The following is a 19988-nucleotide window of genomic DNA, read 5'->3' on the forward strand; positions in this document are numbered from 1 at the left end:
AAGATTTATGAACTATCGGAAAAATGTAATGAAGTGGGAATACATGTCTAGAAAGGTTCTGTCTAAGGAAAGACTTGGTATTTAAGGGTGTCTTTATGACCCACCTCTCTTTCCTGTGAACTAGCCTGATGTATATCCATGATTTACCACATAATTCCGGTATAAGTTTTATTGAAAATCTTACTTTAAAAAATGTTATTTGATTGTAAGACTTTCAATGACAAATGATGATTCAAGGATATTCAACCTTGAATAGGATGGATGAAAGCAATTAAATTCATTTTAAAGCGGAAGTTTTATCTTCGCGTAAAAAAATATTTCGTAAGTATAATAATTATCGTCAGTTAATTAATTAACGTTATTTTGGCGTAATGAAGAGTTCGAGAGGAGATCAGATCAAGTAAGCTCACCTGCAAACAGAGAACCTTGCGACCTGACACACTCAGGTGAGGGAAAAAACATCGTGACACAGTGGTGTCAGAATATGCAACCAGACCTCCAAACTCCCTCACAAGTTTGGAGTTGCCTTGAGTATTAAGAAAGCTTGTACTTAATCAATTACATGTTTGTTTAGATTAAGTACGAAAATATTTCTTATACCAATTTATGTTATGTTTATATATGCAAGTGCCATTTTTACTCTTGAATTATAATGTTTGAATGATTATGATGGGAATGATATGTATGTGATACTTGTTAAATTCAAGGTTTAAAAACATGTGATATAAATGAGAAATATTTTCCTTGAGAAAAGTAATTAAAATGATATTCAGACTCTTCTCGCTTGAGCAAGACAGCTCTCGCTTGAGTGAGAAGTGTCTAGAGAAAACGAGTGTTTTAGCTAGGGGCGAAACAGCTCTCGCTTGAGCTAAAATAGGCACCAAGAGAACTGATTGTTTTCTCGCTTAAGCCACAAATGCCTCAAAAATGGATGTGCCATCGCTTGAGCAAGACAACTCTCACTTGCGCGAGAGGACTCCATACACACTTTACTTCTTTTTAAGTCGTCTGAATGATAACTCTCATATATACGAGAGCCTAATGGCATGTTTGACATCAAGACGTTGTAAAGGTAAATAACTATATGAAATTCTTGAAAGTAATAAAAGTAAGGAATTGATTTGTTAAAGGCGAGGGCCAAAGGGCCCATTTTGGGCGTTTTTGGTGCCCGAGCGACCGTATTTTGCCTAGGCATGGACCAGACAGGTATGTTGACCAATTTTTGATGGATTTGTCACTTAAGCGACACTCCCTCGCTTGGGCGAGAATTAGGAAGATAATTGAGTCTGTTTTGATGAGTTCGTCGCTTGAGCGAGAGACATACAATATTTTTTACTGTTTCTGATTGTTTGATTGCTTAGGCAATAGCCCTTGCTTGGGAAAGACCATGACTCAGATGATTGAGCCTAGTGCCCAAAATTGACAAACTTATACAAGTAACTTTGTTCTTGCACCTATTTAGGGCAAGGTTTCCAACTATGATGTCGTGATTAGGGCGATGCCCAAAAAATGGATTACATGATACCACGCAGTGAGGTTTTCTAACCGTAAGAGGCTTGGTCATGTGGCCGTCCAAGGTGATTCAATGATGGTTCGTAGTGGTAGGGATGTTATTCCTCTATTTATGTGTTGACGTAAGATCGGGTCCCATATGAAGCATTCATTTGGGAGATGTCTTAGGTTGGGCCGATCATATAAAATAATGATTAAAAGTTTTAATCAGCTAACCTCGGTTAGTGTGCATATTCATTATGGATAATGAAGTAGTGGAGAGGAAATTTACGAGAGACGAACGAGCCCCGAGATGTTGAGAGAGACGACGATGGCGGTGGTTCGTCAACAAAGTCTTGAGGGTGAGTCTAGGTGAGACGAGTCCCTTGTATTCCTGGATGAGGTATTCTGTTGGATCAGAAAGCTCTCACAGTGCAAACTAGACGATCTCTGACAACCCTTCTTTGCAATCAAGATCAATGAGAGGGATGCCCAGAAAGTGTTTGATACGACACCATCCTGAAACAGATAGTTCTTTGGAACAGATCGATCATATATCCTTGCGAGGAATAATTTTAGTGCATTCAAATTGGCTTGTTATGGGACCTGTACTCTTGGTTATTTCCGAATAGTATATTGGGAGGATATTGGTGAAAGGATGGATGAAACAAGCATAACATCCATACATTGAGATTGTGGACTTTGACCCTCATAATTTGAGATTATAACATCATTCATCATTGTGCATTTTTATATGTGATGTAGATATTGTGTTTATTATGCGGATCTGTCTGGATGTGATATTCCGTGTAATTCCACGCTGTCAATGAGTAATATTCATTAGATGTTTTACTCCATTTTCTTTCTGTTGTCTTCTATTCGCGTTTTGTTCAGATGAACCATTCTGTCAGGTTTCTGAGTTACCACTTTTCGATGTCCCAAGAGGGGGCATGGAGGATTGAGGGAAATAGTTATACCTACACAAGCCCTGGTGCTTTTTGGTTAGTGTACCTGTGTAGGGTATTTATTTTGTGAGTAGTTTTATTTGGGCAACGATTATGATTCCGCCTTGTACTTTGTACCAATGTTTCATGATATTCTAATGAAGTATGTTTCAAAGTTATATTGAGTTATATTTTTTATTACCTTTAGGAATGATGTTTTTGATTTTCCACATTGTATGTTACTTAAAGTGATGTTCCAAAAATGAAACGAATATAAGGAAATAAATTTTATATAAAAACAAAATACCTATTTTTGAGCAAGATTTTTTTGGAGTAATTTTTGGGGCGTTATAGAGGGTCTAGCAGTCTAGACTACTTCCTCGCCCTTTTGGGCCATCATATCGAAAATCTCTATTGTTTTTTATCCCTACGCGTTTTAGTTTCTCGAGTGGTGTTCCTTCATGGATAACTATCACAATACTTAATATTTTAGTATATCCTAAGGCATAAAGCTTAAGAAATCTTCCGTACTTAATTCAGGCACGCTCATTTGGTTAAGTACAAGTTTCTAAATAAAAACAGTATAGCTCCCAACTTGTGAGGTAGTTGGGAGATCCAGGTGTCATATTCGGACACCACTATGTCAAGGTGTATTCTCCCTCACCTTGAGTTGTAGCGCGGTTGATCTCCTTTATGTGAATGTGTAGGTTGTCCTACTTCAAACGCCTTGAAACTATACACAAAAATCAAAACAGCCCCATGAACAACAATATTTCATGGTAGACAACTCGAACCATAACCTTACTATAAAAATTCCATGATTAATTGGATAATATAGTGTTGCATTATTTCATAATTGTAGAACTAATTAATAAAATATATTTGAGAATTATTTAATATTTAGATGAGAATTATGTGAAAAATGTTATTTTAAAGGGGCATATTTTAATAGACTTTTTCTTGCTAACAAATTGAGACATCTACTTAGAAGCCACTACGTTTTTGCAGTTAAAACGTAGAAAACTCTTATTATGCCCGATTTGGATAAAATGGTCTTTGAATAGAGATTCTGAGCTCGGGAGTCGATTACGGATCGGGGAAGGTACTAGCACCCCGTCCGCCCGTATTAAAACGGTACCCTCGCTAATCAAATGAACTTTTATACCCTTAAAAATTATTTATTTAGAAATTAAATTAGTAAAACATAATATTTTTTATTTTTATTATTGAGCCTGACAATATTGACTTTGGTCCTACGTACCCCTATTAAGGGGATCAAGGCTTACGTAGTTCTAGTTCAAAAAATTGTTTCTACTTTGATTATTGTTAGTGATTTGAGAAAATACCATTAGGTTTTAGAGGTATTAGTTTATTGAATTGGTCAATATATAGGCACTAAGTCGTGTTGTCTCCTCTTCGGTTCCATTTCCAGTGACGATGAGGTTCTTTCTTTAGTGGCGATTCGCAATTACTCTCGGTGATTCATTTCCGGGGAGTTAGAGACGACTCGAACCATAACCTCACTATAAAAATCCCAATTTATTTGGTAAAATAATATTGGGTTGTTTTTAGAATTAGGTAGCAAAATAGGCCGGAGAATTATTTTCTATATACAGGATTAATAGCTTAGAGACAACAAGTTTAATGGATTCAGGATGGAAGAATGGTATCTCTTGAGGTAGGGGTTTTCGGTGGTTCGGTTCTCACTTCCGGTGGCTTATGATGGTTCGGTTTTCACTCCTGGTGGCTTAAGGTGGTTCAGTTCTCACTCTCGGTGACTTATGGTGGTTCTGAATCAGTAATCACTTATTTATTATTTATTTTTTGTCAATTCGATGCCCTCTATTGATTCTTACTTTAGCTATTTTTCAGGAACTCATACCACTTTAATTGATTTTAACAGAATGATATCAGAGTCGTTCATGGCTGGGCCGAAACCGATTAAAAAGTGCTGAAGACATACGCTGCATCGACTAAACCAAAATGTAATCTGGATTTGGTATGGTCATCTGTTGGTGTTTGGTTGATGCCGGATTCATACCGTGATTATTATATCGTTCTATTTACACTCTTTATGCTCTAGTTATTGAATATAAACCAAGCCCTTAATTTTATGATATAAACATTTGAAGGCGTAACATATATCCCTCTTGATACATATTGATTGGAATGCATTTCTATTTGTAAGCATTTGAGGAAAAAAAAGGGAAGAAATGAGTGACTTACCTGAGTTATGCTTCTTCCTTCCTATTCCTCCAGATCTCTATGATGTATGGTGTCTAATGTTTTGTTACGATCTCTTTTCTGCCTGTTTCTGGATACCTTTTTGCAATATCACTTGGTTGGTTTCTCTTGTGGTTATGTATGCGTATGTATGCTATGTTATGTGATGTGAATATGAGCTTCGAATGCTTCTTCCTTTCTCCTGATTATTCCCTCTAATTTTTCTGATTTGTTCTCTTTTTATCACTGTTGCAATGCTTTTCTCTCTTTTTTTGTATTCTTTCTCTTTTGCTTTTTTTTTTTGCTGAATGTATGTGTGTCTCCATGGTGTTTTTGTTTCCTCCCTATTTATAGCTGTGTTGGTACCAAAACCCTTTCAAATGACTGATTGAATTATTTCTGAAATCCAATGACCCTTGCTTTCTGATTTTAACTCCCCTTGAATGTTGTCCATGATGGCTGATTTGTAACTGAAATGGTGAAGCTTTCAGATTTGCATTTGTTTCAGATTCCTTTTGTAATCAATAGCTGTTTCTCTTTATAGCTGATTACAGTTTCCTATTGATATGTGAAAGCCTTTTGATTTGCTAATTGTGGTTCAACTTATCAAGACCCTTTGTCTTTTCTGATTATTACCGTTTAAGTTTGTCCATCAGTTCTGCTGATTGTAACTGTTGAGTGCCTACTTTTATTTGGGAATTATGCTGATTCACGTTTGATTGTAAGGTTTGGACTTGAACATGCTTGGCTAGTGTATGTTGGGGGAAGCCATGATGTTGGTGATCCGAGAAAGTAATATATGAAGGAGTTTTGGATAATCACGGAACTAGAAGCTCTGTATTTTCCAATTGATTATTTTGTTGATTAATTGTAATTATTCTTGAGTATGGAACTTGTAGAATTTGTTCATGGCTATAGAAAGATAATGTGTATGTTAAGCACTGTTCATGATTCGCTATGGTTGCAAGGCTGAAGTAAGTACCCCTTTGTTAGATTCGTTGTTAATAACTTTGAGCAAATTGTGGACCCCATAATATTTGATTCTAGTGACATGTCCTTCAAGTAATCAGGTGTCTTCCTACTAAAATGGGAGTTTGAAACGTGTTCATCTGTTCCTTTTTGTACACTGTTTGTTTGGATATTTCTAAATAATATTTAATCAATCAAATAGCTAAAGATAAGAGCATTGGATCTCCAACATAATAGAATCATTCTAAATGAAGCCTTTTTTGTTGCCTTGAACGTTTACATATATATATTTTTTATTTTGGAAATGACCCAGACGAAATTGGGTGTTCACAATGGTTTCAAAACAACGATTTCTAAATTCATAAAAACTCATTTTTCGAGTTCTTGAGTAAAACAAGAGTTAGGAAGATTATTAGAAAATTTCTACGGTTGAAAAAGTTCATAACATGCGTATAAACATCATACGAAAATTTCATAAATAACAAACGGTTAGATTTCTAAGAGATTAAGAACTAACCTTGGAGTTCTTGAGAAAATCAGAATGAAGAAGGGAAAAGAGTGATGCAAAGGGTTTTCTAAATAGAAGGATCTTTTAAGTACAATGAATCAGATTTAGGGATGGACAAACCAAAGGTTTTCAAAGAATAAATGGTGCAATGGGTAGATGAAGGGTTTAAGAGATTTTGTGTAAAAGATGAGTATTTTTGCTTTCTTGACAAGTAAGGATCACTCGTGAAAGTGAAGTAACCTCTTCAGCGAAACATTCACGTTTAAGTCATGCCCGAGTATTATCGACTAATACTTAGTTGGATATTAAAAATCCTCCGAGTTCGGTTTACAGTTAGAACTTTGAACATAGATTTCGAAGTGAAAAATATTTAAAAATGTGTCAAGGACAAACTTGATGTCTATCTTGACTGAAAATAATATTTCGAAGCCAATGGACCAATCGAAATTTGATTCTGAGCTATGAAACTCAAAAATACGTTATTGGGCCGAATTCGGATGAATTTGGCCCCAAAAGCAGTCTAAGAACTTTCCTTCAAATAAAATTACGAAAATTTTACCACAAAATAGGAATTCACACTAAACTACGGTTTAGCCTAAATAATTACCGATTAATTTCTAAAATTAATTTTTGTTAAAATAAATAATTAATAAAATACATTGAATTTTCACGGTGTTAAATGCTAAATCACATACCCTAATATTCTATTTTAATAATATTGGTTGGAGGTGATTTAGATTTTTTTTGAAATAATAAACAATTGAATTTTTCATATATGTATGACCAAGTTGTGTTATATATGAAAAACTACTATATGAGTTTCTATTAACAATTTGGATTATTTTCATGTAATATTTACTCGAGTTATATCTTTCAAAGTAAAATTAAATAATTTCATAATTACAAACTAGTAAGTTATCCGTGCATTTGCACGGGACAGTAATTTTTTGCCGCATAGTTAATAACATACATGTTACACTTATACTTCATATGAGAGTGATGAAGAGATTTGAAAGCATGATGTTAACATATATTGTAGAAAGAAAAAATAATGATTAAAAACATAACTAAATGGTCTAAACATTTAGAAAACATAAAAATTTGATGGTAATATTAGATAATTAAAAAGCAAACATAACAAATCAGAAGCAAAATAGTGAAAAACAATGAGAAAATTATAGAAGCTCTATAGACAACAAAACTTTTAAAAGGCAAGAAGCAAACTATAGGTATGAGTAACTAAAATACCCGTAAAATTTGAACATTGAGATATATTCTTTACACGACCATATGTATACAGCAAGGCTAATCATTGAAGAGTATGAGGAAATATTAAATGACTTCTTAGTATTGATAAATAATATATGTATTACGTTGAAAGCTTCATAAAAGATTGTGTAAATTCTCAATGGTGAAAATGAAAATATTAAATGCAATTGAAAGTAGCATTAAATGGAAAATAAAAAAAAATCCTAGTTATGTACCCAAATAGAAAAGTAAGTAAAAAACGTTATTAGATATGCAACAATTAATTGAACATATAATCAGCGAAAAGTCTTATGTAAAAATTTAAACAATAAATAAAATCTTTAAATTGGAACAATAATAATTTAAATCAATAATGTTTCAATTCAAAAATGATAATTAAATCACTAAATATTTTAATTTCTTACCTTCGGAAACTGGAAATTGGTACAGAAAAAAATTTTACATATGAAAATAAGTAATTAACTAAATGTTAATCACTTTATAATCTATATATTTGGTTGACTAATAGATACAATAAAAACTTATATTGTCCATTGTTAATATTATTTTTTAAGATATGTTCCATATTGTTACTATTTAATATTGCAATAGTAATATGTCAATATTATAATCAACTCTAAATTCTAAAAAATATATACATAATGAGCATTACTTAAATTAAGCAATAAAAAATAATTAAATCAAATATGTGTTACAATACATACAACTTTATGTATCTTATGATTGTTTTTAATATAATGAATGTAGAAGAATCAATTTCATTATCACAACTAAATCAAATTAAAGATATGACTTTATTTTAAGCAAAAATGTTGTTTTTTTTAATAAGGGTCAATGATATTAAACATTTATATCTATAATGAGACGTGTCTAAAATTAAGGAATCATAAATAACTTTGATTGAAATTGTATTAGTATTTGAATTAGCCATTTTCCCAAGATTATTATTCTGTTTTTTGTGGTTGATTTTACATACAGGAAAGAGATAGAAAAAGACATCATTATACTTTATATTTTATATTGTTCCTGAGTGAGGATGAAGGACATGAGACCTTATAATGTATTGAGCAACATATCATTATCATATTAATTTAAAAATCAACAATAAATTTATAACTCGTTATTATTTGTCTATAAAATAAGAATAATTTCAAAAAACGTATTATTATTATTTGACTCTAAAATAACTACAAACAAATAAAATTCAGAAATTGTTACTATTATTACTACTCTTAATAACTACTAACAAATATAAATAATAGAAAATTATTATTCTCTTTTAATATATTTCTTATCGTTACTATTTGAATACTATAATAGTAGCATTGCAATATTAGATCTAAACTATAAACAAAATATGTTCATAAGGAGTTTTAACATTAAGGAATACATATTTGTTATGATTTATAAATATTTCATATTACCTATTATATAATTAAACAATAAATGGTAATAAATTTATATTTATAATGAACATGATCTAAAATTAAGGAATCGGAAATAACTTTGATTGGAATTATACTAATATTTGAATTAGTCATTTTCCTAAGATTGCTATTCTATTTTAGTTGTAAAATGTCAAGTCATTTATTAGCTAAAAATATAGTTGATACTTTCAAAACTAATAAAGGAAAATTTAAAATCACAAACATATATATTAAAATTTATAAAAAATTTCTTTGTTACAATTGTACGGTTACAAGTATTTTTTACGATTCAAATATATTTAACAACATTGTGCTAAAAAACATTGTTAAAAGACTATTGTTAAATATGAAGTGTGTAGTACTTTGCATTTTCAACTAAGGCCCAATGCTTAGGATTTATGCCGTGTAAAAAATACTAGAGGTCATTCAACTTCTATGCTATATTAGGCATGTACCATACATATATTATCTTTCATGCAGTAAATGTTATGTTTCATGGTTTTTGCTTTCTTATCACAAAGTTGGAGCCACATTCCCAACTATTCGGACCGCGACAATGATGATATGGTATTTATATTCACACATACATAGATATATAAGTGTGTGTTAAGCTATTTGCATATGTTGTGTGATTATTGTTGTCTCTACTCTCTACAATTATCCATGCATTTAATATAGATTATATCTTTAGTTTTATTCATAAATTGTAGGATTATAATATGTTAAGATTATAATCTGTTTATATATGAGTACTTTATTTGAAAATTGAATATAAGTTATTCTGTTTAGTTTGGTTAAGGTAGAATGATTAATTTTTTACATAACAAATTAAATAAAATGATATGTTATTTATTTATTTTGTGATTATTTTGATTGTTTTTACGTAATAAATATATATTTATTTTAATATTTATCATATATATACATTACTATGATTTTTTTTTTAATTTTCATTACTTCATAATAAAGACTAAAAAAGTATAAAAATTAATATCAATGTTTAAAAATAACATGACATATGAATGAAAATGAAGATAACCTTGAAATTAAGGGTAAATTTTAAATTGATATTTTAATAGAAAAATAAGTAAACTTTGAAAGAAAAACTCATAGTAAAAAAACTTCAATTTTTGGTGTTTTAACAAAAATAAGTTGAGTTTATAGTTTAGATAGGTTGTCAAACATATGTGTACTGCAACTTTAATCTTATTTTTTTAAAATAAGCAAAATCTATAAATTTTAATCTATACCAATTAATCACTAAGTTGCTAATATTGTTTTAATAATGTGTGCTGTAGTTTACTTAAAGAATAGTATATTAATAATAGGGAATGGAGTATCTCCTTGTATAAGGAGATAAGTTATCTCCTCCTGCCAGTGAAATCATGACATGTGTCATGTTTCATCATTTTCTATAAAAATATTTTTAAAAATAAACAAAATAGCACACATGTCACATTTTTACTGGCTAGAGGAGATAAGTTATCTCCTTATACGAGGAGATACATTATTCTCTTAATAAAAATATTTGGATATATTCTATTTTCGTAAGATAATCAAGTTTGTGATCAACGTTTCGAGTACTTATATGTGTTCTATGATTATGATTATGAGCTCATTTATGTATGTTGTTAGATGTTTTTTTTATAAACGTGCACACTAATTTACTTAAACAATAGTATATAAATAAATAAATAAATATACTCTATGTTTTGAAGATATCGAAGTTTGTCATGAACGTTCTTGTATGAATTTTGTATTCCACGTTAGTAAATGGGTGTCATATACTTTAGTGCTGGTTGTTCCTTATATCCCTTGACTTGAATAATTAAAAGAATGGAGGAGTAAAAATAATGTTTTAATTCTTATTTGCCATTATTATTTATAGAATAAAGACTATTAGACCGTTGATTTTTTCTTTTGCTTATGCACTAATGTTTCAACCTTCCAAACAATTATGGTTGTCACATTATATAAAAAAGGAAAAGTGGTGATTAATTTATAATTGTGTCCTAAAATTTTGAATAGGGGAATATTAAAATTATTGGATTTGATGATTTCGTAGATCATATACTTGAGTTGAGATAAGAATATAGTTTCATTTTTTAATGGGATAAAATCTTCAAATTCTTATTTATCCCTAAAATTATTACATTGATTGTGGAAAGTGAATAAAAGAGAGAGAAATATATACATAGATAGTTTAACATTTTTTTATATTCTCATTATATTATTTAACATTTATTTTTAATCATAATCGATTATTAAATATAAATAATACAAATAAATTATGAATAATGTAATAAATTTGTATAAATCTTTAGATCGATAATGGATAAGTATTCCACTGAATCATATATGTATGATTATCTTTACAATCGATGTGAATTAATTATCTTATTTATTGATTTTATGGGATTAAGTAACTTATAGATGTTGACATGACAATTTTTAATGAAAAAATTATTCCACATTCATAGCAAATAATACAAGCAATGTGTACATATTAATTCCGTTTATGGAAAGTATAATATGTAGTGTGAACTCAAATTCTGAATACTTCTCCTCAAATTCTTTTTATATAGTGAAAACATGTTTATCCCAAATTTTCTGCCAATAATCACTTAATTAGGAAATCAAACGAAGGTAGAATAAAATAAATTTAAAAAAAACAGCCTCAGCTACAAACAGTATTAAACATTCAGAAGTTGGAAATTCTAGCATCAACAAACTTCACAACATTATGTTAATGTTTGAAGCATACATAAAAATCTTTTATCTCAAATTATGTTTTGCACTAATATTGAAACAAAACCAGCATAAATAATAATAAATATTTATTTCTTCAATTGACATAACATATTTTTATTAATCCAAGACATGGTTTAACACACAATTTAGGACTACAGATCCTTGTCCTTTATAGAGAGGCTGCCACGTCATTATTCTCTTCTTCAAGCATAACCACAAAGTATCATGGAGTGTTGTTAAACTGTACCGGTTATCAAACCGGTCAGGTACTGATAAGGCTAAGTGTAGACCCGAAATTAAAAATGTATATAAATGGGGTAAGAGGAAAGTATAGTTGTTAAAATAACTAACTTTGCCTCTTAATCTTGGGTAGTTAGCAGTTAGGCCTTAGTAGTTGCCTATAAATAGAAAGAGAGGCATCCCTCGATCCTCCCCTAACTGATTCCTCAATCAGTTATCACCCAGTTTCTAACTACCCCCTTCTTAAGCCTCTCTTTCTATTTACAGGCAACTACTAAGGCCTAACTGCTAACTACCCAGGATTAAGAGGCAAAGTTAGTTATTTTAACAACCATACTTTCCTCTTACCCCTTTTATACACATTTTTAATTCCGGGTCTACCCTTAGCCTTATCAATACCCTCCCCTAAACTTTTTAAATTGCCCTCAAGTTTGAATTGAGGGAAAGTTTCCCGTAGAATAGTAGTTGACTCCTATGTGTTGTCATGCTTAGGGAGATTCTGCCATGTTGTCAGTCAAGACTTCCATCTCCCCTTGCTCATTCTGCCTATAGTCTATGATGTCCTCTGGATTTGCCTCTAATACCATCTCTTCATTCAACATAGGTGGTAAGGGTTGAGGTTGCTGATGAGGTTTAAGATCCCTCTTCAATAGAGATACATGAAAGACTGAATGAACCTTAGATCCAGTTGATATGCTACTTCTCCCACCTTCTGTAGGATCTGATAAGGTCCATAATACCTAGGAGCCAGTTTTGCACAAGGTCTAGTAGCCAAGGATTTCAACTTATAAGGCTGCAATCTGAGGAACACCCATTCTCCCACTTCAAACTCCATTGCTCTTCTATGCTTGTTAGCCACTTGTTTCATTAAATTTTGTGCTTTAGCCAGGTTAGTCTTTAATTCCTCTAGTATCTCACCCCTCTCCTTCAACAATTGGTTGACTTCTTCAACCTTGGAAGGTATTGTTCCAACCTTTATCAACACATGAGGTTCCCTTCCATATAATGCTCTGAAATGGGTCATCTCTGCTGAACTATTGTAATTGGAATTGAACCAGAATTCTGCCCAATGCAACCAATCCACCCACTGCTTAGGCTTAGGACTCACATAGCACCTCAAGTAGGTTTCTAAGCACCTATTAGTCACCTCAGTTTGGCCATCTGTTTGAGGATGTGCTCATCTTCAACTGCGTTCCATCCAATTTAAACAATTCCTTCCAGAAATGGCTCAAAAACAGAGGATCCCTATTAGAAACTATAGAAGTAGGGAAGCCATGCAATTTAACCACACCTTTCACAAACACAACAACCACTTCCTTGGCAAAATAAGGATGCCCTAATGCAAAGAAATGAGCATACTTAGTAAGCCTATCCACTACTACAAAGATAGTATCTATACCTTTGGCTCTAGGAAGACCCCCTATGAAATCCATTGATAGATCCATCCACACTTGCTGAGGAATAGGGAGAGGCTGTAGTAATCCTGCAGGTGCCAAGATAGAATACTTGTTCCTTTGGCATATCTCATACTCTTGTATGAAGGTCTTGATATATGTCTTCATCCCTTCCCAGAATAAGAAACTAGCAATCCTCTTGTAAGTCCTTAGATAACCAGAATGTCCCCCTGCAGGAGTCTCAGGGCATTCAGAGAGAATAAGGCCAATTTTGTTGGAATTTCTTGATAAAACCAATATGTCTTGGTAGTACAGAACCCCCTTCTTCAACTCAAACCCTGGGTGGCTGGTACGAGTCACCATTAGATCTTGCATGACCTGCTTCCACTTAGGGTCCAATTGCAACTCTTCCACCCAACCTGCAACATCTTCATTAGTTATTAGAGTGATGGCAGTATACATGAGCCTTCTAGACAAAGCATCAACAACTGAGTTCTCACTTCCTGGTTTGTATTAGATTTCAAAATCTAATCCAATTAGTTTCACAGCCCACTTAAATTGTTCATCTCAGAATAATTTCTTTTCTGTTAAGAATTTCAAGCTTCCCTGGTCAGTTCTGATCACAAAATGCCTACCCAAAAGATAATGCCTCCATTTCTAGATGGCATGTACTAATGCCATCAATTCCCTCTCATATACAGATTTCTGTTGGGCCCTAGGTGATAATCCCTTGCTCCAGTAAGCTAAGGACCTCCCTCATTGCATCAAAATAGCCCATAAACCCTTACTGGATGCATCAGTTTCTATTACAAATTCCCTGTTGAAGTCAGGGACAACAAGCATAGGTAATTCTGTCATAACCTCTTTCAACTTCTCAAAGGCAGAGTTGGCTTCATCTGACTAGGCTTCCTTCCTGAGCAAGTTAGTGAGGGGCCTAGCAATCTTGCCATAATCTCTTACAAATTTCCTGTAGTAACCTGTAAGACCAAGGAATCCCCTCAACCCCTTGACATTAGTGGGCACTAGCCAAGTCTTCATATCTTCCACCTTGGAGCTATCAGAAGATACCCCTCATGTTGATATGACATGCCCTAGGTAATCAATATTGGTTTGACCAAAGCTGCTTTTTTTTTGGATTAGCTTTGAGGCCATTCTTCCTCAAGAGGGCTAAGACTAACTCTAGATGGTGTCCATGGGAGGGCAAATCAGGATTGTACACTAGTATATCATCAAAGAATACTAAGGTGAATTTCCTCAAGTAAGGCTTAAGGATGTCATTCATGAGTGCTTGGAAAGTTGAGGGAGCATTAGTTAGCCCAAATGACATAACTAAGAACTCATAGTGCCCCTCATAGGTCCTAAATGTTGTCTTTTCCACATCTTCTGATCTCATTCTAATATAATGATACCTAGACTTCAAATCCAGCTTGGAGAACACCTTAGCTCCATTCAACTCATCTAATAACTCTTCAATAAGGGGAATAGGGAATTTGTTAGGGATGGTTTACCTTATTAAGGGCTCTGTAGTCCACACAAAATGTCCAACCTCCATCCTTCTTCTTGACCAGAATTACAGGGCTGGCATAGGGGCTAATACTAGGTCTGATAACCCCAGCTTCTAACATCTCTGCCACCAATCTTTCTATTTCCGATTTCTGATAATGAGGGCACCTATAAGGCCTGATATGAAGAATTTATGCCCCATCCTTGAGATGTATAACATGATCGTGTATTCTGGTAGGTGGTAGACCCTGTATATCTCGGAACACTGACTGAAATTGTTGCAACACCCCTTCCAAAACAGTTGGTGTGGCCCTCTCTGATCTAATTCTAGGAACATCATCATATTGTAACAACAAGCCTTCACTTTCCTGCCTTAAGAGTTGCATAAAAGCTCCCACAAATAATTCTGCCTTAGTCATAGCAGGATCCCCTTCTGTAGTAATGATTGAGCCACCCTGATGGATAGCTAACTTCATCTCTCCAAACTCAGCCTTCACCTCCCCTAAGCTGGCTAGCCAGTCCAACCCAAGCACCACATCCACCCCTCTCAAAGAAAACAGGTAGAAGTCTTGAATTATCTCCAGTTGTTGCAAGAGAATTCTGAGCAGAGAACATTTTCCTTGACACTTGATATGATGCCCATCCACAACCTCGACTATATAAGCTTGAGTCTGTTCCACTTGTAGTTTCAGGTTGTCTGCTAAGCCTCTGGATATGAAATTGTGGGAAGCACCACAATCAATCATAACTACCACTAGATGGTCTCCCACTAAGCCCCCTACCTTCCATGATTTAGTAGAAGTTAATCCCTTCATTAAAAACAGGGATAGTTGCAAAGAATTGAATGTTTGCAACTCAGTTCCCACTTCTTCTTCCTCCTCACCTTCTTCCTCTTCAGCCATCAATAGCATGCTCAACTGCTTATTTCTGCACTTATGTTCTCTGGAGAATGGTTCATCACACCTGAAGCACAAGCCCTTCTCTCTTTTCTCCTTCATTTCTGTACTAGATAGCCTCCTATACTCCCCTAATCCTCTAGAACTATTAACCTCCGGGGTAACCCTCTGATTCCCTTGCCCACTGTAACTCCCCATTGATGATCCTTCCTTTCTGCTACCATTTGATGAAGGTTCTAAGGTGACAACCTTGTTGTAAGAACTCCCCTTACTTGACCCATAACTTCTGGTCTGACTCATGTTAGTCCTCCTCTGCACCACCACATTCTTTTGTTCTATGAGTATAGCTTTATGTATTAATTCTTGTAAGGATCTCAGCTCGTAAAGCCTCACCTCCACCCTAATCTCTTCCTTAAGGCCATTTAAAAATACCCCCCTCAGAAACCTTTGATCCTTATCCTTAAGGGCCCCTGCGTATTTCTCAAATTCTTCCACATAAGCCTCCACACTGCCCTCTTGCTTTAATGACAATAACAACTCAAAGGGATTTTGTACCATGATTGGTTGGAATCTCCTAACCACATCTATTTTAAAACTGTCCCAAGAGGGTGAAGGATTGCACCCTTCCCACCACTAGTACCAGCTGAGAGCCCTTCCTTCTAATGTTACCATTGTTGCCCTCATCTTCTCAGTTTCATTGATAGCTCTCATCGAAAAATATCTCTCCAACTTCTACACCCAACCAAAGTTATTTCTCCCCCGAATATCGGAATCTCGAGTTTTCTCCACCTATCTTGTCTTTGGTGCACCTTGTAACTGTCAATTCCATCCTTGCTACCTCCCCTCGTGGAATTCTCTCCTGAATTCACCCCTAATTTGGCAGCAATGGCAGCCAACAGTTCCTTTGTCTTCTTGGTTCTAGCTTCAGTCAATTCCAACCTCATTCGTAAATCTTCCCTTTCTTGCAACCAACTCTCATTATCCTTCGCCATTCCTCTCGTAGAAACCATGCGATGAAACCCAAACAGCAGCGGTGGTGTTTCTCCCAACAAGCACCAAGATGGTGCTCTGATACTAGTGTTAAGCACTGGTATCCAGTTGTAAGAAAATTAGAAGTAGGGATGAAAAGAAATGCCCCTAACCCATGATTGTTGAATTCGTGGTAGGATTCTATGGTTTTTATTAAGAAGAGAAGAAGAATTACAAGAAGATAGTAATGAACAACAATGAAAAAGAATCCCTCGATCCTCCCCTAACTGATTCCTTAATCAGTTATCACACAGTTTTTAACTATCCCCTTCTTAAGCCTCTCTTTCTATTTATAGGCAACTACTAAGGCTTAACTGCTAACTACCCACGATTAAGAGGCACAGTTAGTTATTTTAACAACCATACTTTCCTTTTACCCCTTTTATACACATTTTTAATTCCGGGTCTACCCTTAGCCTTATCAGGTACTGGTATAGTTGTACAGTGGTTCAACCGATAGTTCAGTAATTAAACCACATGCCTGTTAAACTGTACATACCTACTTATATTTATATATATAAAAACCTATAACAAAAAATACCAAATAGGTAGATACTCAAATTAATAATCCATATTTATAATCTACTCAAAATTCGCATAAAGAAACAACTTTAAGTCTTTAACAAATTCAAAGTCTAAATTACAAAACATATATTAATCGAAAAGTATCACTTAACAACAGCAAAATATAAATAAATGACACAAGTTCACAACTCACTCTACAAAACAAAAAAAAATGGATTTTTAATATTTAACACCAACGAGTCAAAGTTGTCTCATATCGATATTATATATTTCCACCAAATCCTATTTTCAGACACTACTCCAAGATTACACAAATGTCACTGAGATTACACATGAATGTTAGGAACCAAAAATTGTAATTTATGTATGCCCTTGAAGTGTTGAAGAAGGGTTGGAAAGTTTGTCACCTTGAAATGAGTTTTTAAGTTTTTTTTCAAAAAAAAATGTGTATAAACCGGCAGGTTTAGTAAAATACCGGCCGGTTCACCAGTTTTTGACCGGTTTTGATACTTGACCGGTTCAACACTTGTACCGTATCGATTAGGGCTCCGGTTCACCGGTTTTCCGGTTGAACCGGCCGGTACAAAATGATTTTTACAACATTGGTATCAAGTATCAGCTCATCAAGCAACCTCAACCTTCATTTTTATTTTGTAAAGATTTCTATATTTTATATTAAATAGAATAATATAATTAATATTTTCTATATTTTGTATTAAATAGAATAATAAAATTAATATTTTATAAATTTTATTTTAAATATAAAAGTTTAATAATAATTAATTTATAATATTAATTAAATTAAAACAATTTTAAACCTATTAATGTTATTTTAAAATAATATATAAATAATTGTTTACATTACACTATATTAGTATTTTGACAACCCAAAATTGTCTGTCTACCCATAAACTTATTTAATTCAATAAGTTTATCATCATATTTTAATATTTACATAAATAAATATTTTTATATCAATTATAAAAATTTAAAAATAGAATTTTTATTAGTAATAATAATATATTTTATTTTATAGAGAATATAAAAATGATGTAAGATAATAATGTAAACTTTTAGTAAGATTGAAATACAGCAAGATAAAATTATCTATTAGAGAATCCTTATATGAGTGGAGTTGGTGATTGAGTTCTGGTGCTAAATTTTGGCTTCCTGGATTTTGTCACCAAGTTTTCATTTATTGGATGATTTTTTTATTTGTGGATATGAGTATTAGGTGAGATTTTATTTTGGATATAAAATGCTGCTGAGTTGCTATTTACTACTATATTTGAGACAAAGATATATTGTCTCCAAACATATTTTAATTATATCTTGAACCAATCAAAATAAAATAAAAAAATAAAAAATTATTATATAACATAATTTGATTGGTTTGAAATAAACTTCGCGATATAGTTGGAGATATATATCTCTTTCCCTATATTTGGACCATGACTATGATCCATCGTGCAAAGTGAGATGATGTTTATATTGACAGCTATATATAAATGAATATACATGTGTCCCTCTATTTGCATTTCTTATCTGATTATTGTTGTCACCACAATTATCTTGTTGATATTGTTTTAAAATGTATACACTTGTTTATTTTTAATCATCAGTATTCATTTACTTTATATATAAAGAACTAATATTTTTCGGATGAATGATTGTACTATGCAATAAATATTATTTATAAAAGTCAAAAAAATCAAGCTTTAGTGAAATAAAGAATTTTGGTACACACTTGTTTGATTAAAGAATAGTATATTAATAATATATTCTCTAGGTTTCGTTAGATAGGGAAGTGGGTGATGAACATTCTCCTATATAATTTACATTTATATTAGTAAAGAGTTTAAAATCTATGCATTGACAATGTAAAATATTTTATATTGTCAGCACATCATCCATCATTAATTAGTATTATTTTTGTTTAAGAATCAATGATTATTAGTAAATCAATGATGGATGATTTAATGATAGTGTAAAAAACTTTTATACTGGCAGTGTATACATATTAAATTCATTAGTAAATGGGTGTGAGAAATTTAAGTACAGCAAATTTAGTTATATGGTCGTTGTTGATCCTTATAAGCCGTGACTTGAAAAATTAAATGAATGGAGGATTAAAAATAATGTTCTAAATCTTATTTAACATTAGTATAGAATGAAGCCAAATTACATTGATCTTTCTTTTGCTTGTGCACTAATATTTCAACATTAAATCCGAACAATTATGGTTCTTGCATCATAAAAAAGGAAAAAGTGGTGATTAATTTATAATCATGTTAAAAAATTCTGAATAGGAGAACATTAAAACTATTTTAATTTGATTTGGTGATTCCCTAGATATAATTTAATAGATATGAAAATTTTGAATCCAGATAAAATCATGAAATTCTTATTCATCCATGAAATTGAGTACCTTGATTGAAATGAAATTGATTATAAAACTTCTGTACGACTCCTCTATAATACTCATTTTATTGTCAATGAAAATTAGTCACATCATTTATTTATTTTATGAGATTAAGTGACTTTTAGGTATTGATATAACAATTTTTAATGATTTTATCGTTTTTTATTACCGATGAATTCGTCGTGAAGAATTCAAATTCTCTAAATTATGATTATCTCAAATTCTCTATCTGCAATACTTAATTCGGAAATCAAAAGAAGGTTAAATGAAATTAAATCAAATAAATGTTTCTTCCTCAAACTTAACCACAAGGTGTTATGTGATAGCTCTTCATCCAACATAAACTTAATTTTTATAGATTTCTATATTTTATATTATATAAATATATATATATATA

General features: G+C 32.4%; 1 long non-coding RNA gene across 1 annotated transcript; it reads left to right on the forward strand.

Annotated features, from left to right (window-relative positions):
- Positions 3833–5596, forward strand: LOC109350957. The gene is made up of 3 exons (XR_002108160.1): positions 3833–3930; positions 4076–4233; positions 4339–5596. It is a non-coding gene; the product is annotated as an uncharacterized LOC109350957 (long non-coding RNA).

The sequence above is a fragment of the Lupinus angustifolius genome, chromosome LG06 (assembly GCF_001865875.1).
Source record: "Lupinus angustifolius cultivar Tanjil chromosome LG06, LupAngTanjil_v1.0, whole genome shotgun sequence".
Lineage (NCBI taxonomy): Eukaryota > Viridiplantae > Streptophyta > Magnoliopsida > Fabales > Fabaceae > Lupinus > Lupinus angustifolius.